We start from the raw sequence: 23,140 nt of genomic DNA on the forward strand, positions 1-23,140 counted from the left end.
TAATATTGAGACCAAAACGTTCATTGAATGATATACTCAACACATCAAAGACGCTAAGTTGTAAAATGAAATTTGTTCCAAACAATAGATATTGAACTGAGACACTTACTCAAAACAACTGCTGATAATGTATTTTTCAAGATTTTGTTACTGGATCATACAGGCCAATGAAATTATGATCAAAGTGAGTCATGTTATATAAGGTGGTGGCAAAAGAATTCAGCCAAGTATTTACATGGTGATGGTTTTATAGAAATCAAAAACAAAACTTATAAGATCTATAGATTCATCAAGATTTCAGGAAACAATGAGGAAGACAATGGGTAAAAGTGTCTACTCTTTTAAAGAAAGTCTTGAGAAACTAGGACATGAAGCTATGAAAGTGAAGCCTAAATTTCAATAATTGCCAGGGTACTGGCAAAGTCAAGAAAACCACACAAATCATTACAACAAATGGAGCCAGCTTCCAAAGTTTAACTATGCTGTATGCAACAGGGCTGAATGGGCAGAGATACCAATTGGGAGAAGTGATGACTGGGTGATGACATGACAAATTCTAAATCTTGGACATGAACCAGAAAAATTTGGGTGTTAGTCCAGGTGGGTTTCTTCTGGATTTCCTTGAAATGTTATGACTGCTCTCCTTTGAAATGGAAGGAGGGGTTACTTAATACACCATTAAATATTCAATACATCTGGAATTATTTTTCTTTTATTTAAAATAGAATCTTTTTCATACGATATAACCTGATTATAGTTACCCCTCCACATTCCTACGAGTTCCTTCACACCTTCTCTCCCCATGGTATCCACTCTTTTTCTCTTTCTCAATTAAAAAAAAATGGGGGGAGCCTTCTAAGATATAACAATCCAACATGAAAAAAAGTAAAACAAAATAAGGTAAAGCAAAACACCACATTGAAGTTGCACATGGAAAACCAAAAAATGGAAAATATTCCCAAAACTAGGCATAAGGTTCAGAAATACACTTTTCCCATAGTCAGCAGGCCTATATGAATATGGAGCTAAAAGCTATAATATATACACAGAGGAGCTGTGCAAACCCATTTAAGTCCTGTGTTTGCCTCTTCACTCTCTCATATGTACCTGAGCTCATAATGTACCTTTTTAAGTTGATTAAGAAGGCCTTGAACTCTTAGAGTCTTCAACACCTATGGTTCTTACATTCTGTCTGCATCCTCTTCCTGTAGATTCCATAAGCTCAAGTGGGAAGAATTTGATGGAGACCTATAATTAAATTCTCTCAAGCAAATGTCTGGCTGTTGGTGTCTGCATCTGTTTTCATCTACTATCAGAAATTCCATGATCATTACTGGATAAAGCACTTATCTATGAGTATAGCAGCATATCATTATTGATATTGTTTTCTGGTCTTGTTTGAACTCAAAAATGTTTGGTTTTACCCTATTCTCTCACCTCTCTAGATATACTCTCTTTTTTAACTTCCAAAGCAGTGTGTCTGTGAGCTCCTTATCCTAGAATGGGCCTTAAGTCAAATAAGTCATTGTCTGGCGACTCCTACAATTTCAGTGCCACCGTTGCCCTGTTGTCTTTGTTTCTTAACAATTAAACTTTAGTATACAACCCAGCTAGCTTACACAAGTGGGAAAAAAGGTTAAAGGGAAAAAAGACTGAACCTTCTGGTATCCATTCCATGGGATGGGTCCCTAGGTGTCTCTGGTCTGCATGTTGGTCCCGCCTGGTCGCTGATCCTTTTCCTGATCCACATGCACTCAAGCCCAGTTTGAACATGTTGCTCTCTCTGTCCTCTAAGCTCTGCCTGTCTGTCACGTGCAAGCAGAGGTTTCCCTCTCCCATTGAGGGTCAATTAGAAACACAATAGTCCAGGTGGAGTCCCAAGGTCCCCTTCCTGAATTCCAGGCCCAGGATGGCTCCGCCCAATCTATTTTAAGATTAATCTCAGGGAGTACCCATGGTGTGTCCAAGGGCAAAGCCCGCTAAGACTGCTTTCACCTGTGACAAAGTTTATAATCCTTTCCACATTGCCCTAGTATTTCTTTTTTTTTTTTTTCCAGACAGGAAATATTTCACACCAAAGCTTTTGTTTTAAATTGTTCTCTTTCTCTTTGGTAGCCCAGATTAATTCCTTCATCAAAGAAACTAGGACATAGGTGTGAAGACGCCATGTGGGCACCAGTTTGGCCTTTCCATGTTCAGTGAGTTATGTGGGTGTTGTCCTCAGCAATGTTGTTCCACTGTTGGTTTGCTGAGAGCATACTTCTGTGTTAGCAACAGCCAGAGTTGTTAGGGATTTTCAATGGGACCCCCTTTGCCCAACAATTGACTTGAATGCAACCCAGTCCTGGTACTGGTGCCAGCGAATGGCCAGCTGAGATTCCCCATGCCTCATTACTAGCAATCCTAATAAGGATCACATTCATACATCTCAGGAAGTGTCCTATGAACAGGATTTCCACACCACTCAACAACTACCTGCCCCCTTTTCCAGCTACCTGTCTCCAAATTCTCTTCCTCTACCTGATATCCACCTCACCTGATTCCTCTGCTCCTGTTCTCACCTGCTCCATAATTCACCCATAAAATCTATTCTATTTCTATTTCCAAATGAAATACATGACTCCTCATAGACTCCTCCTTTCTCTGAGTCTATGGATTGTAACTTCATTACCATTTACCATTTACTTGACAGATAATATCTACTTACAAGCAAATGCACATCATATTTATCTTTATGGGTCTGGGGTACCTTACCCAGGATGAATTTTCTCTACTTCCATCCATTAGCCTGTAAATTTCTGATGTCATTTCTGTGACAGCTGATTAAATCTTCATCATGTAAATGTACTGATTTTTCATAATTCATTATTCTGTTGAGGAACATCTAGGGTGTTCCAGCTTCTGGCCATTATGAATAATGCTGCAAAGATCATCATAGTTGAGCAAATGTCCTTGTGGGAAGATAGAGTTGGGGTCAGGGGATAGGCTGTATATGCCTAAGAGTGGTATAGCTGGACTTTGACTTAGATTGAATTCCAACTTTCTGGGGTACTTCTATATTGATTTGCATAATGGTTATACAAGATTATACTCTCATCAGCAGTGTAGGATTGTTACTCTTGCTCCACATCCTTGCTGCCCCTTCTGTTAAAGATTTTAGCCATTTTGATGCATGTGAAGTGGAATAACAAATTAGTTTTGATTTATATTTCCCTGGAGGCTAAGTATTTTGTACATTACTTTATTCTCAGCCATTTGAGTTTCTCTACTGATTTTTTTCTTTATATTTCTACCCCATTTTAAAACTGGAATATTTGGGGTTTTTTTTATATCTAGTATTATGGGTTTTTAAATATGTTTTTATACTATTCCTCTATCAGATGTAAAGTTGGTGATATATCTTCTCATTCTGTAGGCTGCCATTTATCCAATGTATGGTGTCTTTTGCTTACAGAAGTTTTTCATTTTCATAAGATCCCATTAATTAATTGTAGCTCTCTCTTCATACACTACACATATTCTGGACTATTCATGTGCGGTTAAGGATGCTTTCTAAAATATTTCTCCTATTTTGTCTTCCATGAGGCTCAGTGTATTTAGTTTTATGGTGAAGTCTTTGAGACACTTGGACTTGTGGTTTGTGCAGTGTGGTAAGATGGATCTGCTTCCATTCTTTTACATGTTGACATTCAGTTTGACCAGCACCATATGTTGAGGGTAACATCTTTCTTCAATGTGTATTTCTGGCTTCTTTATCGAAATTTAGATGCCCATATATGAGCAGATTTATGTCTTGGTCTTGAAATCCTTTCAATTGATCAATGTGTATGTTTGGGGGTCAATTACTATAGCTTTTGATTACAACTTGAAATTTGGCATGGTGATAACTCCAACAGTTCCTTTATTGTTCAATATTTTGTTAAGTATTTTGGGTTTGTTTTTTTTTTTTCCATATTAAGTTCAAGTGCTGTAAGGAATTGTGTTGGCAATGGAGCTGGCCCTAATGGGGAAAGCATGAAAGACCCCAGTCCAGCTACTCACACGTTGTAGCACTTGGGAGAATGGGCACTGTGATTAACCGAGAAGCACTGTGGAGCAGGTCCTGGAGGTTGGGTGCCCTTGAATCAGCCTGAGGACATGAGAATAGGAGAGTTGCCCTTGCTTCCTGCAGATGGTAGCACTGGGTGGCCTAGCTCGAACAGTGCTGGAGAACTCGTCTGGTGTTGCAACTAAGGGAAAACAGGCATGCTGACCAGTTCAGCTATCACCCAGGTCCAGCTCCAGGGCTCTGAGCTGCTTAGGTCACTCCAAAATCTATATAACCTATCAACAGTTGGGACAGGTAGAAGTGGCAGTCTTTCTGATCAAAAATTGCAAGATCTCCAAGACACAAAGCGGCGGCAGGAAAACCAGGAGGAGGCCTGATGGGGATCCAATGTTGATGGTGTCCTAGAAGCCAGAGAACTTGATCCTGACTGATGACATCTTGCAATAAACATTTGCAAATGAAGATGCATGGACAGGGGATATAGTATAAGACATATTATATCATACTAGGGCTTCTACAACTACATGATTTCTATCCTGAGTTTTTGTTGTTCTTTGCTTGGTTTTTTTGTTTTGTTTTGTTTTGTTTTGGTTTGGTTTGGTTTGTTTGTGTTTGTGATTGTTATGAGAGGGGAGAGCTGAAAGGGTAAAGGGCAGAAATGTGGGGAATAGATGATGAGGATGAATGGGCTGTGGTACATGATAATCTCACAGAAAATCAAATGGTAAAAAAAAAAAGACAGCATTTTCATTATATTATTTATTATATTTTCTTACATTTTTATTCTTTAAAATGATGACTAATAACAAAGAGAATATATGAATGTGACAGAAAGTTGGCAGGTTACAGGGAGAGTCAACAGACAGGTAAGGTGGAGGTGAGAATGATCATTACACAAAGTATGTGTATATGTGTGACATTGTGAAAGAAAATAAAATTGACTTAAATTATTTTTAAAAAGAATTATATTAGATTTTGATAGAGATTGCATTGGATCCATAGATTGCTTTTGGTAGGATGGCCATATTTACTGTTAATCTTACTAATCCGTAAGCATGGGAGATCTTTCCATCTTTTGATACCTTTTTCAATTTCTTAAGACTGGAAGTTTGTATTATACAAGTACTGTTCAGTTACTTGATTAAATTTATTTACCCTAAGATGTTTCTTTTTTTACTTTTTGAATTGTGAAACATACTGTTTCTTGTTTATTATTTCTCAATTTGTTTATTATTTGTGTATAGGAAGACTACTGATTTTTTGTAAATTCATTTTGTGCCCAGCTCCTTTGCTCAATGTTTTCATCAGCTGTTGGGTTTCCTTGGTGGAACTTTTAGAGTCATTTATATATTTAATGATATAATCTTCATATAGGAATACCTACACCTTTTCCTTTCTAATTTATATCCCCTTGATGTCCTTCAATATTCTTACTGCTTTAATAAGACTTCAAGTACTATATTAAATAGATATGGAAAAAATAGAGAACCTTACCTTGTTCCTAGTTTTAGGAGAATTGCTCTGTTTGTTCCCAATTATTTTGATTTTGGTTATGGGCTTCTTATAATTTGTAGTGATGCATTTTGTCAAATTAATTTTCTGCATTTATTGAAATGATAATTTATTTTGTATTTTGTTATGGTTTTTCTTAGTTAACATAGTAGAAAACATTTATTGATTTTGATATATTGAAAAATCCCTGCATCTCTGGAAGAAATCTTACTTGATCATGATGGATGGTCTTTTTAATGTGTTCTTGGATTCAGTCTGAAAATATATTCTTGAGTATTTTTGCATCGATGTTCATGACAAATATCTGTAATTCTCTTACTTTGTTTAATCTTTATGCAACTTGGTATCAGGGTGAATTTGGCAATGTTTCTCCCGTTCTTATTTGTGGAAGAGTTTGAGGATTATTGGTGTTAGCTCATCTTTGAAATTTTTGTAGAACTGTGTCCTAACAACGTTTGGTCCTGGTCTATTTTTGGCTGGGAGTTTTTTGTTTTTGTTTTTGTTTTGTAATTTTTTTTTTATTTAAATAATTCATTAAGACTACAGCCTGATTGTTATGCCCTCACTTGTATCTTCCTGTTCCTCCTCCCATCCTCTTTCACCCTAATCCACTAGGCCTGTGACTGAAAGGGGACTTCCTCCCCTACTATATCATCATAGCTTATCAAGTCTCATCTAGATAACCTGCTTCCCCTTCCTCTGAGTGCCACCAGGCCTCCCACCAAGGGGAAGTGGTCAAATAGGGGGCATCAGAGTTCATGTCAGAGTCAGTCCCTGCTTTCCACACAGCTGTGGTGAATAAGCTGTCCATGATCTGTATATGGTGTCTAGGTTTACTACATTCTTTGTCCTTGGTTGGTACAGTAGTTTGGGTTGGGATGTTTTAAAGAATGCATCTATTTCACTAGGGTTTACAGGTCTATCTAAATTGTTTATGTGATCTCGATTTAGCTTGATTAAGTTGTACAAATCAAGAAAATTACCCATTTTTTTTACATTTTCAAATTTGTTGGAATACAGACTTTTAAACTATTTCCCCTTGATTCTTTGGATTTCCTTGTGTCTGTTGTAATATCCCTCTTTCATTTCTGAATTTGTTCATTTCTATATTCTTTCTCTGCTTTTAATTAATTTGAAAAAGGGTTTATTTGGCTTCTTGATTTTCTCAACGAACCAACTTTTTGTTTCATAGTATTGTTTTGTTTTTTCTATTTGATTGATGTCAGCCCACAGTTCATTCAATTCTTGTCATATACTCCTTTGGGATGTGATTTCTATTATTTTTTATTACAGCACTTCTTTCAGGTGTGCTGTTAAGTTGTTAATGTGAGAGAGCTACAATTTATTTATGTACTCAATTAATGCTATTAAATTTGTTCTTATTACTAATGCTTGTTGTGCTATTGATGACAGTGGGGTATTGAGGACTCCCACTATCGGTATATGATGGTCAATGTGTGCTTTAAGATGTATTAATGTTTATTTTACAAACTTGTATGATCTTGCAATTGAGTATTGATGTTGAGTTTTGAAATATTCTCTTAGTATATTTTTCCTTCAATGGGTATCCAGTGTCCTTCATATCTTTTCTGATTACTTTTGGTTAAAAGATCATTTTATTTGATATATTTGACATTTAAATAGCTATACTAGTTTGTTTCTTATGTCCATTTGTTATAATATCTTTTTCTTTTTTAAATTTTATTTTATTAATTTATTCATATTACATCTCAATGGTTATCCCCTCCTTTGTATCCTCCTATTCTTCCCTCCCTCCCATTTTCCCCTTACTCCCCTCCTCTATGACTGTGACTGAGGGAGACTTTCTCCTCCTGTGTAATATCTTTTTCTAAACCTTTACCTTGAAGTAATGTCTGTCCTTGATGTTGTGTTTTCTTTCTTTGATGCAGAAGAAGGATGTGCATTTCTTTTCCATTCATCCTATTACTGTGTCTTTTTATTGGTAAACTAAAATCACTGATGAGAGCTTCTTGTACTTTTATAGACTTTTTTAAAGTTTTTAATTTTTCCTTCTGTGATTTTGTACAAAATATTCTCTGAGCCCTTGATCTACGATTTTTCTCCTTCCTGTATTACTATTATTCTAAGGATAGGTATTTTTTTTATTGTCCCAGATTTTCTAGACATTTTAAGTCAGTTATTTTTTTTAGATTTAATATTCATTCCTTTTATCAAATCTTTAACACCTAAGATTCTTCCGAATTTTGTTTTCTGTTGATGAATATTGTACCTTTTGTCCTGGTTGAATTTCATGATTTTTCTATGGAAATGTTTTCTCAGTTTGTATTTTCTTTACCAATTGTATGCACATGCTCCTGTCTTGAAAAGTTTAATCATTGCCTCAATAATTTTTATTTTCTTGGATTTTTAAAAAGAGAATGATTCATTTCTGCTTTAAGAATCTGTATCATCTTCATATATTTGGTTTTATGGTCTTTTCTTGTGCTTCAGCTATGTTAGAATATTTTAAGCCTACTCTGGTAGAGTAGCTGGCCTTCAGTGCAAACATATTATGCTGGCTCTTATTGATTATTTTTTATGGTGGCGTCTAGGTGTCAGGGTTTGGGATGATTTAGTTCTAGCTTCTGCATTGGGGCATTACTTTTGTTCTACAGGTGTTTTGTTTCTTGGTTTCTGTGTACCTAGGAAGAATTTTAGAGAGTGTAACTAATGTCCTGTCCTGCTCAGCATGTCTATTCACAAGGAATGCCTGATGGTATTAGATAGAGGCCTGGATACTGAGATGAGCTTTCCTGATGAAGGTTGGAGGGGACTTTTTGTTTGTTCGTTTGTTTTTGTTGTTGTTTCTGTTGTTTGTTTGTTTGATGCATTAGCTTGGTGAAAGGAAGGAAAACGAGACCACTGCAGATTTCTTACTACCAAGCTGGAAACAGGATTGGGAGGATTCAATCTCAGTAAGAGAATTTTCAGTCTAGATACTGCCCTAGGAGAAGCAACCCTTTTAAAAAAGTTGGTGCCTGCAAAAACCCATCAAGTCAGGGAATTAGAAAAGGAAGATGTGTGGGAGACACAAAAGATGGGAGCATGAGTCAAAGCTTCCATTAAAACCACTGCCTGACACTGCATTTGATGCTGACCCACATCCAAAAGAGGCACCAGAATTAGAACTGTTGTTGAAATTATTTCCAGAACCCAAAGCCTGATTTGGCTCCATCTGCATACTGCCCCAGCTTTGGTTATTACCAGATTCACCTGACAGGTTCTGTTGGCTGTTAACATACCCATCAGAACCCAGCCGCTCTGCAAACCTGCCTGAGTTGATGCCATCATTCCTGGATTGCTTTTAAAAACTCCAACGTTCACCCCTCCGCCATGTTACCACTCTGGTTATTTCCAAAGCCAGCTCTACCCCATCTACTAATACCAAACCGACCTTGATTCCCAAAGCCACCTGGATTACCACCACTCTTACACTTCTTTCTAACTGTCTATTGCTATTAGGCTTGCATGGAGCCTGATGAATCCTCTGGCTGGGGAATTTTGGCAGTGGGGGTGGGGTGATTGGTTGGTAGGTAGGTAGATATAAAATGGTGGGGTTTCTAATTTTTCAAAACTCATGGTATGTATATTGTAAAATAAATATGTACTAAATCTTCAAATTGTGTGGAGTATATTCAGCAGTATTTTTGACACTTTAAAAAGAAGAAAAGCTAAATGAATTTTATAAGGTTTGTTATATAAAGGGTTAAAATACTAAGTGGGTGAAAGTGAACTGTTCTTTGCCTAATTGGTAGACCAACACTACAATTGATCTCAAAAGGTTTCTCTGTAATCTATAATTGGACTTGTTAAATGGATTTTTGCATGTTCAGAGTAGGCACTATTGGTTATGAAAGACCCCCGAAGGGAGACCCTCACTCAAGCCTCGGGATGGCGCGCACCCAAAGACACACAAATGACCGTCTTGCTGTAAACACATGAGGCTGTTTATTGGCGGAGCTCTGGGTTGACTCGTATCTCACGCAGGAGACAGAGGGGTCGACCCAGAAGCCCAGGGGTTAGGGGTTTATATGGGCAAGGGTCGGTGGGGGAGTGGGAAGTTTTGGCGTGGCCACACACGATTGGTTGTTTTAAACATTTGAACATCAGCAAATTGTGTAGGCAGATCTGGGGTAAGCTCAGACTTAATCACATGGGAACAGTCCTTGGTTCCTGTGTTTCTTGGAACCCGAGGGTAGATGTTTATCTAAGCTAACAACACATCTGGTTAAAACTCAAACCTGGAACATTGTGTGCGGGCCTTAAGGGGGGATTAAGCAGACACCATAAGATTGGATGAAGGGTCTTGGCTCATTACTCACTCGACCAAGGATGGTACCTGTTTCTCTCAGGAATTTGTCCTTGTGTATCCTCCCTATCTTTTATGGCCAGCCGGTCCCTGGAACACTCAATAGGCCTTTGTCTCCTATCTCTGCATTCTTTGTGACTTATCATCTGGGACCTTGGGCTAGAATACCTGTCGACCTGCACTTATGAGTTAGAGAGCTCTGCTGTTCTGGTTGCTTTAATGCTAATTAAAAATTTTCCCTTTCAGTTAGAACTCCATCCCTTTCTCCTTATTTTAACTTGAATCCCACCCTATGATTTTTTTTCTTTAGGAATATCTTCATTGGAAAGATCATGATGTCATGGTGTTCGGTTCTTTTGGTTTTGTTTTTAACATTTGTCTTCCTTCATATACAAAAGTACAATATGAAGCCTTCATTTAACCTCTGAAGTTCATCTCACTTCTAATGTTTGTGGAAGAATCACTTCATTGAAGTAGTGCTGTAAATATTCTGCCATAGTAATGTGTCTTTCTATCTTATAGTTTCTCATCCAAGAATTTGTCATCAGGTTGCCCAGGCTGCGTCTTTGACGGTGGGTGTTCCACTCTTAGCTGCTACTTTTTAACTCTTGGAACCATATCAGCACTATGAATGCAAGTCTGTAACATGGAACCAGAAGGCTGTTTGAACTTTTGAAACCTTGTGTGGGACTGATGGTGGTGCTGAGGCATGAAAGGCTAGTATGAGTGAGAAAAGGAGAGAGCACGTGCAGAGAGTTGGTAGTGCAAAGTGGATAATGTTTTTAACTTGAAGAGATGTGTCACTCAACCCTGTGGCTCTGGTGAGAGACTGTGCAGAGAGCACTGATAGTAAATATGTACAAATGTTTTTGCATCAAAGGCATCCACACCTGCTGGAAGACTAGAGTTTTGTTGTCAGAAGCCCACTTTAATTGAATGTGTTGAGGGAAATCTTTGTACTCCCTTCCACCTCTGTCAACTGCTGTGAATGCTGTTTGCTGTCTGCTCTCCTCTGTTACTCATCTGGAGGTGTGGGGAAAGGAACTGAAGCTGAAGGGCTGTGAACACTGACTGAGCTTGTGGAGTGCTGTGCAGGAGAACATGGAAGCAGAGTTCTCCAGTAGGCTCAAGTGTCTCAAAGTTCTCGTGTCTGTCAGCTGATCAGAAGAATGCTGCTTGCTGCAGTTCTGTGTCCTGGGCTTGGATGCTTTGTATAAGAGCTGCCATTGCTGGAACTTCTGAAATAAAACCGATTTAAATAAAAAAGGGGAAAAATATGAGAGCATGGAAGCCAGGGAATGCTGCCACAGGTGTTCTGCTGCAAAGCTAGGAATGATCCTGGGGAACATTCACCTCTGTTGTCCTGATCCATGACTTTATACATTTCCTATCTCAAATATATTCTTAAAGAATCTGAGTAAGAGAGATATTTCATTTCAATTGAAGAAAAAAAAAAAGAAAGAAAAAAGAAAGAAAGGAGGCTAGAAGCTTCAAGGTATAAGTTTAGGGATAGTTAAATAGATATATTCTGTACTCAGCCCATGCCATGTATTTGTAAATCTTGGGTATGCCTCTCATCTCATCCCCAAATCTGAGGAAATAAAAACACAAATTATATTTCTTACTCTCCCTGTCTCTCTCTTTGTGTTTCTCTCTGTGTGTTTATGTGTGAGAGAGATATGTAGTGAGGCAGGGGGAGAGAAAGAGAGAGAGAGAGAGAGAGAAAGATACAGAGACAGAGACAGAGAGAGATACAGAGAGACAGAAAGATACAGAGAGACAGAGAAAGAGAGACAGAGAGAGAGACAGACAGACAGAGACAGACAGAGAGAGAGACGGAGAGACAGAGACAGACAGACAGAGAGAGGGAGAGACAGAGAGAGAGACAGAGAGAGACAGACAGAGAGAGAGACAGAGAGAATGATGCTGCGATATCTCTCTTGCTACCATGTAGGTCCCAGGAATCCAGCACAGGTCGTTAGCTTCATAACAAGTCACATTTAGCCAACTTCTTGGCCACAAGATGAAGGAACAAAATAAAACAAAAAATATTCTATGCTTGAGTTCAATATTGTTCTCAAACTTGTTCTAATTATCTTATTGGAAACTTCTTTAATAAAATTTTCACTTGTGTATGTTGTTTGTAAAATCTCACACATTATCATCTGCTTCATTTATCACCATTTCAACAATTTGTCAACATTACAATTTCTTTAGACAGAGCTCCATTTCGCAAAGGCTGACCTTAAACTTGTTATGTATTTGAAGATGACTTTGAAATAATACTGACCTTACCTCTTCCAGACACCAAGGGCTAGGGCTCATTGTGTGCATCACCACAACTGAATTATGTGATATTATAGAATAAACAGAGATATGTCTATGTTAGGCTAGGACTCTGCCAATGGAGCTATATCACCAGCCACTAAGAAGGCCAACTGAAAACATATTTCAATGGGACCTCATACTTACAGAAGAGATTTGGAATAAAAAGAGGAAAAACAAACAAACAAACAAACAAACAACAACAAAAAATTCCACTTCTAGTAGTGGAAATACTTCAGTACAAGTAGGCTGTGTATATATTGGAATGCCTTTGCCAACATGCGATCTCACTAGTGGACTATGCCATGAGATTTTGGATTTTCTATAAGAAAGTGATGTGAAGCAGTGGTTAGAGAAAAGTAAGCCTGAAAACACCTTAGGGTGTGGATTTGGACCCTCTGGAAGGCATGCATGAAATGTTTGAATATATATATATACTACTAAAATCAGATGTGGTGCCCACATTGGTATCCTAAGAAAGTTGAACTGAATACTTGCCCCAGCAGCAAGAATGGGAGCAGGCAAGAAAAAAAAAGAGAGTTTTCCTTCTTCCATGTCTATTAGCATGGGCTGCCAACAAAAAGAAAGTCCACATTTAGGGTATGTTATCTGTTTTGGATAATATGACTAAGAAAGGTCTTAACAGAAGTGCATGGTTGCTTGGATTTTAGTTAATTATTGATATAGTCAAATTGACAACCAAGATTAGCCATTTCAACATGTTAAATGCTGTTAAAATATTCTGGTGAGGCTAAAACATTATTAAATATGCAATTATATGAATAATCAAAATAAGAAAAAATTGTAAAAATATACATGAAAAGAAACAAGTGCATAAAAGACATTTGAAAATATCAATTGGATGCTTAATTTTAATGGAGTAAACACTGGTGAATTTGAAGGGTACCTTTGTTGTTGTTTTTTTTTTTTTTCCCATAAAAATGCTCTGGTCAGGTAAGCATGTCATCACTATGCAGAACATAGCCTAATCCAGCATTACTATGAGATAAAAAAGATCAAAGATAATTTCAGCAAACCTTGACAAACTACTTCCAAGTCATGAATAGCTTTGCTGTCATTCTTTCTATTAACATAAAAGAAAGTGTTGTTGTATTCATTGACATTCCAGATGGTGAAAGAATGATAAAATGATACAGAATGATTAATGACTGAAGAGGATATAGACCTAATCAAGAACAAAAATAAAGTGCTTTCAACATAAGAAATTATATATATGTGGAAAGTTTTAGTTTTCCTATTAATATTTTATTTTTATTCAAATCCAATTAGACCAGTGTTTTGTTGTGTACGTGTGTGTGTGTTATGAATGGCATTTCTTTTACTGATTTTGTTTACAATTAAACTCTGGGAATACACAATATCCTTGCTCATGAGCTTCTGAAACACACCAGGGAAAGTTTTGACTTTGTGCTCCAATTGTTCTGTTGTGCTTTGTTTATATGAACCTTTGTGAGGCATCTGCCATCTTTTCACAATGATTCTTTTACATACAGTTTAAGTAGGGAAAGCCAGTTCTCAAAGATGCATGGTGTTGAACACTGCTGTCAGGAGACATTTTCTGGGGGCACTTAATACTTATTTTCTGAATTGGCATAGGCAAAATCCTCCTCTGACCAATTAAGACCATGTGCTTCCCACTTAACTTTTTTTTACAGTTCATAAAAATATCCAGACCTTAGTTTTCCTAATGATCTTTCAACTAAGGAACTGGTACAAAAATTATAGTAGTGTTTTGGCCACCACCAATTTCATCGTCCTTCCCTGCAGTACACTGAGATCCTGCATCCGCACTTTGATATGCGAGTTCATCTCCAGGAGGAGCAGCACCTGAGAGATACATGTCTTGAATTTGTCTGGATTTTCACCAATGGGTTCACATTCTTAGCATCTTAGCTGAATATGGCCTGATCCTTATAGAGTACTAGCTTGGAAAGACACCCTGCTCTAGAGAGAGCCACTCATATCTGGGTGATAGATGAAGAGGAGGAGGTGACAATAACAGAGGGGGAAATGAAATCACGTCTTTAATATATACAAATAACTTTCTTTTGTCCTGTTCCTTCTCCCAGCCCCCTCACCTTTACCCTCCCTTGGGCCCTCTTATGCTCCCTAATTCTTTGTAGTCAGAAGGGTCTATGTATATCTGTTAGTGAACATATACACACATGTAACACACATAACAAACGTTGAGAGTTTTATGATGTGCCATATACATGATAATGCAGAACGATAATTCATACCAGGACTTGGTGAGCAGAGCAGGAATTCAGAGGCATAGTCATTTCTAAAAGACATTGGAGTCCTCTGATGCTTAGCACCTTCGTGTTGAAGTCTCCTCAAAGACCATGGTGAAAGACGAAGGAAATTATACAATAGGTAAGGCACCACGGCACAAATATGTATGCCAATGTTCAGATACTCAGTGCGCACTTAAAATGCTACCTTTGCCAGGACACATATGTAACTAGTCTTGTGGGAAGAAGAAAGTCTGCATAGTCCAATAATGCCTGGCTCACAATAGAAAGAGTGAGTCTCCAGTAATGGTTCCCTCCACAAGGCTGTCTGTCCCTGCAGTCCCAATCTAGTGCAGATTCCAGGAGGATTCCTAGAGAGTTACCAGATCTTAGTCTACATTGGAAGAAGCTGGATTTCAGACCACTCCCAGCAACAAGATAGAAGAACTTGCCAGTGAGAATAAAGAGAATCAGGAATAAGACAAAAATCTTTCTTCCGTTTAAAAAAAAAAAACGTGGGCCACCACCAGAGTGCATGGCTCGTATTTAGAATGGGTCCTTCTTCAAATAATCTGTTTAAAATCCATAAGAGCACACAGCAGGTATGAAATATTAAGGAAAGTACATTTGGATAGGCATTATATTCTCATTAGTGGATACTAGGTCTCTTGTCTATGGTACCTCTGAATTTTCCTATCACCAGATGTGGGTAAGCATTTTCAGGCAGATACACAGATTCTGTAAGTTCAGTTGTTTATCATCCCTGATGATGACTTTGGAGAAGTATCCAACTGATTTTCCTCTTCTTAATTTATTTTCTTGATTTACAGCTTTTTTGTGTGGTGAGGGGTGATTTCAAGACAGGGTTCTCTGTGTATCCTTGGCTGTCCTGCACTGTAGACCAGGCTGGTGTTGAATTCACAGAGATTTGCCTGCCTCTACTTCCCCGGGAGCTGAGATTACAGTAGTGGGCCACCATGTCTGGTTACGTTATTTTTTTTTAATACTAAGTTTTCTACACTTAAAGGAAAAAGTTCAGGTGATAGTAAGGATAAAAAGGAAATACATTCCTGGATCTTGCACCTTATATACAAGGAAATACATTCCTTATACCTTGCACATATAATTAGTTCCAATAACAGCCAAGAGCTGGCCCATAAAAACCTGGGTGTTTTCAGGAGCTAGGGCTGGTGGGTGGGGACAGAAGAAATCTCCTGAAGTTAGCAACAGACTCAGACAAGTAAAATGTCCCACTGGTGTCTGCTCGGAAAAAAATTGATATTTTTAGCCTCACAATGGAAGCCACCTATGACTAACAATAAACAAAACTAGTCAAAATATTCCTCTCCTTGTGAAATGCTGAACATTGCTGAATCATAGACAAAAAGATAGGTTCTAAATGACCAAAAATCTTACGGTTAAGATGCCGATGGCAAACCAGGTAACCTGCTATCAAACTGTGGAAACCACAAGGTAGAAGGACAGAGAATGACTGGCTGAGTCTGTGTGTACTATAAGCACTGCTTAGTTTTATATTGTGCTATTCCTTTCAGGGTGATTTTAAAAATCAGCAAGTTTTGTGCTTTGAGAACGCTCACTTTGCCAACTAGAAAAATATTTATTATTTAATATATGGAGATGGGTATATGTGTATGTGAGTGTGTTAGTGAGTGTTTGTGTGTGTGTTAAGTGTGTGTGTGTGTGTGTGTGTGTGTGTGTGTATGTGTGCATGTGTGTGTGTGTGTGTGTGTATTATAACAGATTTGGAGGCAGGTATATCTATCCACTAAGCATTCTTTCTGGCCCTATGAAATGTATTTGTTTACATTTGAGAAATCCTAAATTTTCAGTTACTACTTGAAGACCTATGCTTGGCCTGGTTTTGAATAACATTAATTGCAGAATACAAAACATTTTAAAATTTGCCTTGAAATACAACGTGATAGATTTAAGTATCTAGGCTCTATTATTTTCAGAGGATGCCTTTTCCTTCACGCAAGGTGGTTACTAGAATAGATACTCTTCCCATGCAGAATTGCCTCCTGCCGCCTTAAATACATCACATACAGGAACACATATATCACACATGCACATGCACACCAAATGTTTAATGCCCATTCCCTGCAATCTATTGCTTGGACTGTAGCATCTTGTAGGGTTCAGACTATATCTCCTGTTGTGAGCCAGGACATTGAATCCTAGGAACTCTGAGCCATGCTTTGAGATTTGCTACTGTTAGTCACTGGTAGATCACCTAGCACGTAGGTATCCTAAAGTCTGAATGTATTTTTAAATTCATAGAGTGGAGGATACCAGGTTGTCTCTTTCAATGCTTTTTCTCTTACACTTGCTGAGTTTAAGGATAAGAACGCTTCTGTGTTAGAAAGACCTCTTGTACTTGGAAACATGATAGATGAGACACAGAGCTGCTGGAATTCTAAGTCTTGCAGAAGACTAATAATAGATGACAGATTAAGAAGCACTAAGAATGTCACTGTGAAATGTTTATAATAACAGAAGAATAGCTTCCGCAGACAGATGAGGAGAAGGGAAGACACTGTCAAAGGTAGGCACTTTCATTGGTATTTTAGGCTGAAAATCTATCTTTCATTAACTTCCAGCTCTTGACATGAGTAGAAAATGTACAACAATTTTCATGCTAGAATCCTATCTCCTCATTTTCTTATACCACATCACATGCTTTTAAATTTTTGCCAAACTAAAGATCTTACATAGAATATTTTTTTAAGATGAACTGGTAACTGACTAAAACATTTTATATAGTCATTCCAAGACTTTACAATACAATTACTACTGGTAGAAATATGTTACATTGTGTTATATTGTAATATTATAATCCAAAATACTGAATACTAATCTCCCTATTGTATTATTTATTATACTTTTTAATAAAAGATAATATTCTAATTATTAATTGTTTTATGTTTTTGGCTTAGTGAGCATTAACCTAAATAAATTAACTCTGAAACAAAAAAAATAGTGATATGACATGACATGTAATTATTACATGCCTGGTATTTGGATTTCAGAACATAATAAAAATATATTTCACCTCTCCTTTGTTGCTGATAGGATTGCAGACTTGTTCAGTCAGTTTGGAAATCAATATGATAGCTTCTCATAAAATTGGCAGTAGTTCTACCTCAAGGCACTTCTATATACTCCTAGACTTTTAGGGCACTCTACAAGGATGCTTGCTCAATCATGTCCATAGCACCTTTATTCATAATAGCCAGAAACTGGAAATAACCTACATGTTCTTCACCTGAAGAATACATAAAGAAAATGAGCTACATTTACAAAATGGGATAGTAGTAAGCTGTTAAAAATACATAATGAAATTCACAGGCAAATGGAAGGGAAATAAATAAAAATCATCCTGGGTGAGGAAATCCAGATCTAGAAAGAGAAATGTGGTATCTATTCAATTATAAGTGGATTTTAGCCATAAGGGCTAACCATGCTACAATCCACAGACCCAGAAAAGCAAAGTAATTAAAAAGGCCTGGGAGAAGGGAAGCTCATTGTGAAGAGGAAATAGAATAGAGAACAAGAGTGGCCATGGGGAGGGGTCTAGATGGGATAGTGGGGGCAGTGACAGAAGGAATCAAGTGGGGAGGATGGAGGGAGAGAGAACTGGGAAAAACAACAGTAATGGGGCATGCATTTATGGCATAAGAAACCTAGTGCGATGGAATTCCCCAAGAATCTATGAGGGTGACCTTAGCTAAGACTCATAGCAATGGGGGATATTGAACCTACACTGCTCATCTTCTATATCCATGCCAGACTTCCACTGGAGGCATTAGGACACCAACCCAGTCAATAAAACTTCTACCTACAACTTATCCTACCTACAAGATGTGCAGCAGTAAAGGTGGCACAGCAATTGTGGGAGTGATCAATCAGAGACTGGTCCAGTTTGACACCCATGCATTGAGAAAGCGCAGCCCTGACTCTGCCTGGAGGGCCGGGACCGAAAGCTATATAGCCCAGAGACCAAGGAAAGAAACAAAGAGGACTGGTAAAAAAACAGTCAATGAAATAATTTCTAACGATAGTGTTATATTCATAGATAGCTGTCTAACCTAATTATCGTCAAAGAGGCTTAACTCAGAAATTGATGGAAACAGATGCAGAGACCTATAGCCAAACAGTAGGCAGAGCTGGGAGAATCCTTTGGAAGAGGGGGAGGAAAGACTGTAGGAGCCAGAGGGGTTAAAGACATCATAAGAATACCCACAGCATCAACTAACCTGGGCTCATTGGGCCCCAAAGACTGCACTGACAATCAGAAAGCCTGCATGGGACTAGCCTAGGCACTCTGCCTATGTTATTGTTGTATAGCTTGTGTAGATTGGTACTCTTCTGGAACTCCTAACCGTGGGAGTGGGGGCTATTTCTGTCTCTGTTGACTATTTTTGGGACTCTTTCCTCCTACCAGTTTGCCTCATCTAGCCTTATTAGGAGAGGAGGAGACTAGTCTTATTATTAGTTGATGTGTAGTGGCTGACTAATATCCACCAGAGGCATGCCCTTTTCTTAAAAGAAATGGAGGAGAGTGATGGAAATGAGAGGAAGAGGGAGAATGTTGGGGAGGTACAGGAAGGAGAGCAGGGAAGGGAACTGCGGCAGGGGTGTAAAAGTAACCTATTAATTAATTAATTACTTAATTAAAATAGTTCCTGTCAAAGGTAGATATTTAATGAATAAGATAATCAAGATACACCACTATTTTCTTTTATATTTGATTCAGGAAGAAAACACTGTAATGTGACCTAAAATTAGGAAATAAGTGCAGTCTCAGTTTTCTAAATTTGTGGAAAATGTTTAATTCGTTATTTTGCTTCTGTTCTTATTTTACTGATTAGTCAAAAATAATATATGAAAATATGCACCTGTACATTCGGAAAGACGCATTTTTTTTTCATTTATTCATTATGAACTTTTGTTCTTGATCAGGATATGACCTAAATCTCTGTACACTTTTTCTATGTGGAGTCAGGATCTCACTACGTGTTTGTACATAGTAGTGTGCAATGGTGCCAGGAGATGGAACTTGTTAGCTAAAATGCTTATTTTATTTGTTTCATCTTCTTCTTTCTTTCTTTCTTTCTTTCTTTTTTTCTTCTTTGTATTTGTCTATAAATTTCTAAATGGAGCGCATTCAGAAGATATGAAGGATACTGCTCTCTATGTCACCCAAAAGAAAGATATATTTCAAACAAGTATCTTCACACACCTTCATGTAAGCAAGAAAATGCAATTGTGATGAGTATTTGATTTTTACATATTGTAACACAACACTCTGAATCTATTGCATCCACACAGGTATTTAATTATATTCTCCTTATCTACCTGACAAGACTCTTAACCTATATTAAGTGTTATATTCTTCAACAATATTTATTCCTTTTTATATTTATATTTAAATATGTTTTATTTTATAAAATATATTTTTTATATTTCCTCTTTATATTTCCTCTTTTATATTTTATTATATGACAATAAAATTGTCATTTAGCACATGGATTGTCATTTTGGAGAATTGTACACATTTCAATCTTATAGTTTTTGGACTGAAAATATATAAAGTTTTTTTTTAAGATTTATTTACTTATTTATTATGTATACAGTGCTCTGTTTGCATGTACTCCTGCAAGCCAGAAGAGGGTGCCATATTACATTATAGATGTAATGAGCCACCATGTGGTTGCTGGGAATTGAACTCAGGACCTTTGGAAGAGCAGGTGGCACTCTTAACCACTGGGCCATCTCTCTAGCCCCTAAAATGTTAACATATTGAATGAGACTATAAGAAAATTCAACACAAATATGCTTTCATGACATTTTAGCGTAATTTAATCAGCTCTTTTTCCTACATATTGGGCCTCTGTAATTAACATATAGACAGTTCCCCATTTTAAGAAGTGTTCGTATTACCCAAGGAATAATTTGTTTCATTCCATACTGCTTTGATGAATCCTATCTCATGCTACTTGCCTTTTGTTCTACATACACTGCGTCACTTATGGAATCTGTCACTATTTCTGCTTTCTCATCTGGGAAACTGCTGCAACAGTCTATGCTTCGAAAGATATGTCAATCGACAAAAAAAAAAAAGAGTTGCTGATTCATGACGCCTTGCTTACCAATCCTCAGTTGAAGTGAGAAAAATTATCCTTTCGATGAGTTGTGTTCAATAAAGCTGATATAATGTTATGTCGTAATTTTGTAAAGGGTACAAGAAGTTTCAATAATAACCTTTTCCAATTCATCAATGAAAAAATATACTTCTTGATCACCTGGGCACACTTCATTTCTAGGGCCTCATCTGCAGTACTGGAGGCAGGCAGCCATCAGCAAATAGTAAAAGCTCTACCAACTCCTGGCAGAGGCAAGTTCTGCCCAGGGCCCTAGGATCTCTGTCACACCAGGGTATTCCATGTTGCAGATCCTAGGTATGTCCCACTTCCTGGGACCCCATCCCCACCTACAATACCAGAGACCAGCAGCCACCAGGGAACAACATAGCCTGTTGTCAGAAGTGCAGTCTGCCCCAGGCCATCTACATCAGATCTGCCCCTACCCTGACCCTGGGGTGTTCCACTCTCCATCACACTGCCCATTCAATTTCCCTGGCCCCATCTCTATCAGCACCATGCAGAGAGACAAACATTAGGGAACAACAAACAAGAAGACCAGCAGCCATCAGCAAACAGCACCAACCATCAGAGAACACAGAGACAGACAGCCAACAGGGTTAAGAGCTCCCTGCCTGCCACAATTCCTGGACCCCATCTCCACCTGCAATCCCAGAGAATAGCTGCCATCAGAATCCATCATCTCTCCCTGTATATCTGGAGACCTGCTACCTCCCAGGAAAACCAGAAGTCTGCTACTACCCAGAGCTACCAGCTCTGCCTTCCACCCCAGACACCTACAATCACCAGGCACTAACAGACTTACTAACATTAGGATCAACCAGATGGATAAAGGTCAGTGTAAGAACATCAGCAACAAAGCCCAGGGCCATATGGCATCTCCAAAACACAGCTATTAAATTTCAGCAAGCCCTGGATATCCTAAAACATCTGAAGCATGAGAAAATTATTTTAAATCTAATGTCATGAGAATGATAGAGGAACTGAAAGAGGAAAATCAGTCCCTCAAAGAAATATAGAAAAATACAATCAAACAGGAGAAGGAAATGAATAAAATACCCAAGATCCAAAAATGGAAATAGAAGCACTCTAGAAAACACAATCTAAAGCAATTTTGGAGATGAAAAATCTAGGGAAGAGAACAGGAACTAAAGATTCAAACATCACAACAGAATGGAAGAGATGGAAGAGAGAATCTCATGTGTAGAAGACATGACTGAAGAAATGTATACATCAGTCAAAGAAATTGCTAAATCAAAAAAATTCCTGAAACAAAAAAAATCCAAGAAATATGTAACACTATCAAAAGGCCAAACCTAAGAATAATATAAATAGAAGACTCCCAGTTCCAAGGCCCAGAAAATATTTTCAACAAAATCATGGAAAATGTGTAAAAACTAAAGAAAGAGATGCCTATAAACATACAAGAAGCTTACAGAACACAAATTAGATTGGACCAGAAAAGAAAAATGTCCTGCCACATAATAATTAAAATGCTAATGTACAGAACAAAGAGAGAATATTAAAAGATGCAAGAGATAAAGGCCAAGTCACATATAAAGGCAGACCTATCATAATTACACCTGATTTCCCTCCAGAAACACTAAAACACAAAAGGGACTGGGCAGATATCTTACAGACACTAAGAGATACACAGCTGTTGGGCTGGACTATTTACACCCAGCAAAATTTTTCATCACTCTAGAAGGACAACACAAGAAATTCCATGACAAAAACAAATTTAAACTGTGGCTATCCACAAATCCAGTGTACAGAAGGTAGTAGAAGAAAGACTCTAACCCCAGGAGGCTAATTGAACCCAGGAAAACAGAGGAAATAATCAAAATAAAAGAAGCCTATGAGCATATAAAGGGGGAGGAAGTCCCCCTCAGGCTCAGTCATAGGGATGGGGAGTAAGGGGAAAATCAGAGGGAGGGAAGAATGGGAGGATACAAGGGATGGGATAACCATTGAGATATAACAAGAATAAATTAATAAAAAAGGAAAAAAATAAAATAAAAGAAGCACACCATACACACACGCATCCCCCCTACACACATACACATAAGTACCACTAACATCAGAATAATAGGAATTAGCAGGCAATGATTATTAATACCTCACATCAATGGCTTCAACTGCCCAATTAAAGACACAGGGTAACAGAATAGGCACAAAAACATGATACATCATTCTGTTGCATATAAGAAACATACCTCAGCAATAAAGAGAGATGTTGCCTCAGACTAAAGAGCTAGAAAAATGTTTTTCAAGCAAACAGGCCAAAGAACAAAGTTGTAGTAGCCATTATAGAAGCTAATAAAATAGACTTTCAACCAAAACTAATCAAAAGAGACAGGGAAGGACATTTCATACTCATCAAATGAAAAATTCACTAACATGACTTCTCAATTCTGAATATCTATGCCTGCAAAAGAAAGGCAACCACATTTGTAAAATAAATGGTACTAAAGCTTATTTCCCA

The sequence above is a fragment of the Acomys minous genome (genome assembly GCF_964271855.1).
Source record: "Acomys minous genome assembly, chromosome: 19".
NCBI lineage: Eukaryota > Metazoa > Chordata > Mammalia > Rodentia > Muridae > Acomys > Acomys minous.